Source organism: Bos javanicus, chromosome 1 (genome assembly GCF_032452875.1).
Source record: "Bos javanicus breed banteng chromosome 1, ARS-OSU_banteng_1.0, whole genome shotgun sequence".
Classification (NCBI taxonomy): domain Eukaryota; kingdom Metazoa; phylum Chordata; class Mammalia; order Artiodactyla; family Bovidae; genus Bos; species Bos javanicus.
Genome location: NC_083868.1, coordinates 124,587,375 through 124,592,264, shown reverse-complemented (window position 1 = coordinate 124,592,264; position 4,890 = coordinate 124,587,375). Strand labels below are relative to the sequence as shown.

Sequence of the window (4,890 nt, the reverse complement as noted above, 5' to 3'; positions counted from 1 at the left end):
ACATAACTTTTTGGCTCCCAAGTGGCTCAGTGGTAAAGTACCTGCCTGCTAATGCAGGAGACGCAGGGGACACAGGCTGGATCCCTATGTTGGGAAGATCCCCTGAAGAAGGGATGGCTACCCATTCCATTATTCTTGCCTGGAGAATTCCATGGACAGAAAGCCTGGTGGGCTACAGTCCATGGGGTTGCAAAGAGTCAGACCTGACTGAGTGACAGAGCACATTCACATAACTTTGTTACAGTATATAATTATTTTGTTTTATTATTAATTAGTATGGTTAATTTCTTTCAGTGCCTAAACAGTAAATTTAACAAAGGGATGTATATATAGAAAAAGCAGTATTTTTACAGTTTGGTACTATCTGTGGTTTCAGGCATCCACTGGTGCTTTTGGAACACATCCCCTGGGAATAATACTATATTAGCAAACTTTCATTACATAAACATGCCAGTTAGAGCGGTTAATGTGTACACAGTTGAAATGATTACATTTTGGTGAACTTTTGTTAAAAGAACTAACCATATTTTTTCTTTCAGTTGTCTGAACAATTTGGGTAAGTATTTAACTCTTCCTTTAATAATTTACATATTACTATCGACTGACAAGTCTTTAAATTCATATCAACGGAAGTATTTCCCAAGAATTTGCAAGTAGGTGGGGTTAAACAGAATTGCTACATAATGAAATTTAAGGATATTCTTTGGAGTTTGTTAAAAGGAAGCTGTTTCATAAGTCAGGAAACCTCTTTACATGTATAATACTCTATCCAAAAAATTATGTTTTTGAAACAAATATTGGCCTTTTTGTGAGAGAGGCAGCTTTAAAATTACAGGTTACTAGTAAATTCAGCTGCAGTAAATTCTTAATATATGTAATTCTGACATATTTAAATGATAGCAGACAAGTATAGTAGCAAAAAAGACCCCTGGGTACCCATTAATATAGTTGAAGTACTTCTTGTAACACTCCCAGATCCCATTTCCCTTCTTCATTTTTAAGAAGTTACCTCCATCATGAATCTTGTATTTATCATTCTCTCAATTTATCATTATCTTACATTTTCACACTTTATTCCATTTATATACATGTACATACTCTTCCCCACCCCTCAACAGACTCCTAGGTAATCATTAAAGTGTTACATTTTCAAAGCTTGTGTAGATACTATCAGATTTTACATTTCTGAGATTTATCTGTTTTGATACATATTACCTTATACATGATCTAGAGACCATTCATTTTAGCATTATGTAATATGATATTGAATGAATATTGAATATACCTAGTAAAGAATCCATTTTCCTTGACACGTATGAGGTTGTTTCTAATTTTCACAATGACAAATAATGCTACTGTGGTTCTCCTTCCTTATGTTTCTTGTTCATAAGTAGAGGAGTTTCTCTAGTTCCAAGAATGGGACTGATGGTTTGAAATGCATCTTCAACTTTCCCTAAACAATAGCAGGTTTCTGGAGATGCATCCTGCCTCTTGCCCCTGTGTGTGCGCTGTGTGTGTGTATTTTGTGTGCTTCCTGCATAGCTCATTTCTTTGGGTTCCTATTTGTGCATGTGGGGTTCCAACTGGGCAGATGAGGAGGCCACTGCTTGTGCATCTGCCTCTGTGTGTGTGTGGGAGGGGTGGGTATTAAGGAGCAGTATGTGGAGAAGGTTGGATGTGGCTACAGAAGTGCAGAGCTAGAAGGCTGAAGGACCCTCTGGTCACTGTAGTGTCCTCTGTCTTCCTCCTCATTCCACGTTCCCCTCTCAGGTCTTTTCCAGGCAGCAGTACCCAATGGAGCCTCCACTGTTATCTCTGAGGCCTGGGATCTAAGGGATAGGGACAAACTGCAAAGCAATGGTGTTCTGAAGGCAAGGGACCACATCAACATTGCCATCATCTGAACCCTCATCAGCTTGCGTCCCTCTGTGATGGAACTCAAGAAGCTGGACAACCTGATGTTGAACTTGGATGAGACTGAGGACAAATCCAAGTTTGTGGGCAAAGCCATGTTGGATGTGCCCTTGGCCATGTGTAAAGCAGGGGCAGCTGAACAGGAATTGCCCCTTCACCACCACATTGCTCAGCTGGCCAAGAACTCAGATCTCTTCCTGCCTGTGCCTTCAACATGATCAGTGGTGGCTCTCATGCTGGGAACAAGCCGACCACACAGGAGTTTAGATCCTCCCCATGGGTGCTGAGAGCTTTCAGGATGTCATGCGACTCAAGGTGGAGGTCTATCACACATTCATCTAGGAATAGTATGGCAAAGATGCCACCAATGTGGGAGATGAAAATGGCTTTGCCCCCTGAATTCTGGAGATCAGAAGCTTCCAAGCAAAGCCTTGGAGCTGGTAAATGCAGCCATTGACAAGGCTGGCTATACCGAAAAGATTGTCATCAGCATGAATATTGCCACCTCAGAGTTTTATCATGGTAGCAGATATGACTCTGAGACTTTAAGTCTTACTGATACATCACTGGGGACCAGGACTTTGTTAGGGCCTATCTTGTTGTCTCTCTTGAGGCTGAAGTTTAGGCAGATCAATTTGATCACCAAAGCCATCCAAGTGTGCAAGCCCAGGAGAATGGCTGAGGGTCACGATGAGTCACCATTTGGGAGAGACTGAAGACAAGTTCATTGCCAACATGATGGGGGAACTGTTCATAGGCCAGATCAATACTGGTGCCTGGTGCATCTGGCTAAGTACAATCTGCTCATGAATGAGAATCACAGAAGAGCTGGGGCATGAAGCTCGGTTTTCAGGACATAATGTCTGCAATCCCAGCATACTGTGATCCTTCTACCTGGACGGAGACTTGGAACCCCTGGCTCTTCCTCCTGGAACTTCTTCCTTTCAATCCTGCTTGCAATTTCATTCCAGACACCCATGCTGCCCTGTTGCACTGCTCATGGGCTGCTTCAGCCCCTACTGCCTCCACTCTCCGCTCTCTGGGCTCCAGGTTGCTTGGAATGCAGGACCTGCGCAGTGCTGAATGAAGGCAGGTGCTGACTGTGTGCATCAGCCTGGCCTAAGATTATGTATGTGTTTGGTGGTGGTGGTTTAGTCACGAAGTCGTATCCAACTCTTGCGACCCCGTGGACTCCCAAGCTCCTCTGTCCATGGGATTCTCCAGGCAAGAATACTGGAGTGGGTTGCCAATTCTTTTTCCAAATAAATGTATGTTTTTATTTATTTTTTATTCATCCTGTTAGTTAATAAATCACTTCCCCATAACTCCAGGGGACCGTGTGTCTGTGTTTCTTGTGACTATAGGTTACTAGATGGCTTGAGGTGGGGATCTTGCTGAAATGGGAAGAGTAACAAAAAGGGCCTCGATGGTGGTTCCTGTGTGTGTTGAAAGCCTTCACTGCAACCTGGGTCAGTCCAGAGGTGGAGATATGTGCCTGGGGGCTCTACATTTGTCCCACTCTTCCCAATCCTAGCTTTCCTGTTCTTCCTATCCATCTATCTATCTATCATCTATCTATCATCTATATTAGGAGGGAAGTCCTGGTGGCTTACGGTAAAGAATCTGCCTGTAATTTAGGAAACACAGATTTGATCCCTGGGTTGAGAAAATCCCCTGGAGGAGGGCATGACAACCCTCTCCAGTATTCTTGCCTGGAAAATCCCATGTACAGAGGAGGCTGGCGGGCTACAGTCTATAGGGGTCACAAAGAATTGGACACAACCGAGTGACTCAAAAACAGAACTATTTTAGGAGGAGATCTCCTCCCTTAAGTGGGAACAGGGTTGCCTGGAACAAAGGCCACATTTCCCTGCTGCATTTGCAGCTCAGGGTGGATATTTCATTAAACTCCAGCTAAATATATGTAAGTGAATGTGTTCTGTGAGACTTTGAGGAGTGTCTTTCAATGAGGAGGTCATGCCCCCCTTCCCCTTTTTCTCCTTCCTGTTGGCTGTGATAAGATCATGGTGATTGAAGCATTGGGCAATACTTTAAAATCCTGTTTAAATGCACTTTAAGCATTCTTTGAATCTTGGTATTATGAAATGGAGTTTGGGGCCAGTTTGGCAAAAACAAAAAACAAAAAAACAAACAAAAAAAACACTGTAATTTCTCCTCTGATTTCTTTTTAAAATTATAGCTGCTTTTTTTTGACCAAAACCGGAAACTTTAACATTAAGATAACCCTTCTCATTCATTTTTTTAAAATTTTATTTTATTTTTAAACTTTACATAATTGTATTAGTTTTGCCAAATATCGAAATGAATCCGCCACAGGTATACATGTGTTCCCCATCCTGAACCCTCCTCCCTCCTCCCTCCCCATACCATCCCTCTGGGTCGTCCCAGTGCACTAGCCCCAAACATCCAGTATCGTGCATCGAACCTGGACTGGCAACTCGTTTCTTACATGATATTTTACATGTTTCAAGCTACTGAATTTGATGTACTATTATTTACTTCCTATTTTGAATCTATGCTCATAAGAGAAACAGATATAAATTTTCTTTGTTGTACTCTTACTATCCAGTTGTGCCCTCTAGGTTATATTGGCATTCCAAAATGAGTCAGGGAGCTTCCTTACTTTTTCTCATCACTGAGGCAATTTCTGTAAGATTTATACTGTTAGTTACTTGAAGTTTTAGTAAAACTGCTGAGGTAATTTCCTGTAATTGTCTAAGCCTATCGTTTGGTGGGGGAAACTTTTGCTCTCTAATTTGATTTCTTTAGTGGTTATTATTTTATCTCAGCTTTCCTACTTTCTACCCTCTCCACCTGTCACATTAGTGTTTCTCTGACTCATTGAGTCTGTCCTGACTTTCCTGATTTTCCTGGCCTCATTAGCCCATACCTTTGATCTCTATGTGGAATTTCAAAATGCATTTCACTTGATTTTTTTGTTGCTGCCTCTCAGCT

The 4,890-nt window shown here is 41.9% G+C and overlaps 1 pseudogene; it reads left to right on the top strand.

Annotated features, from left to right (window-relative positions):
* Positions 1–1,364: 1,364 nt before the first annotated feature.
* On the top strand, positions 1,365–3,060 carry LOC133254746 (gamma-enolase-like; annotated as a pseudogene).
* The last annotated feature ends 1,830 nt before the right edge of the window (positions 3,061–4,890 follow it).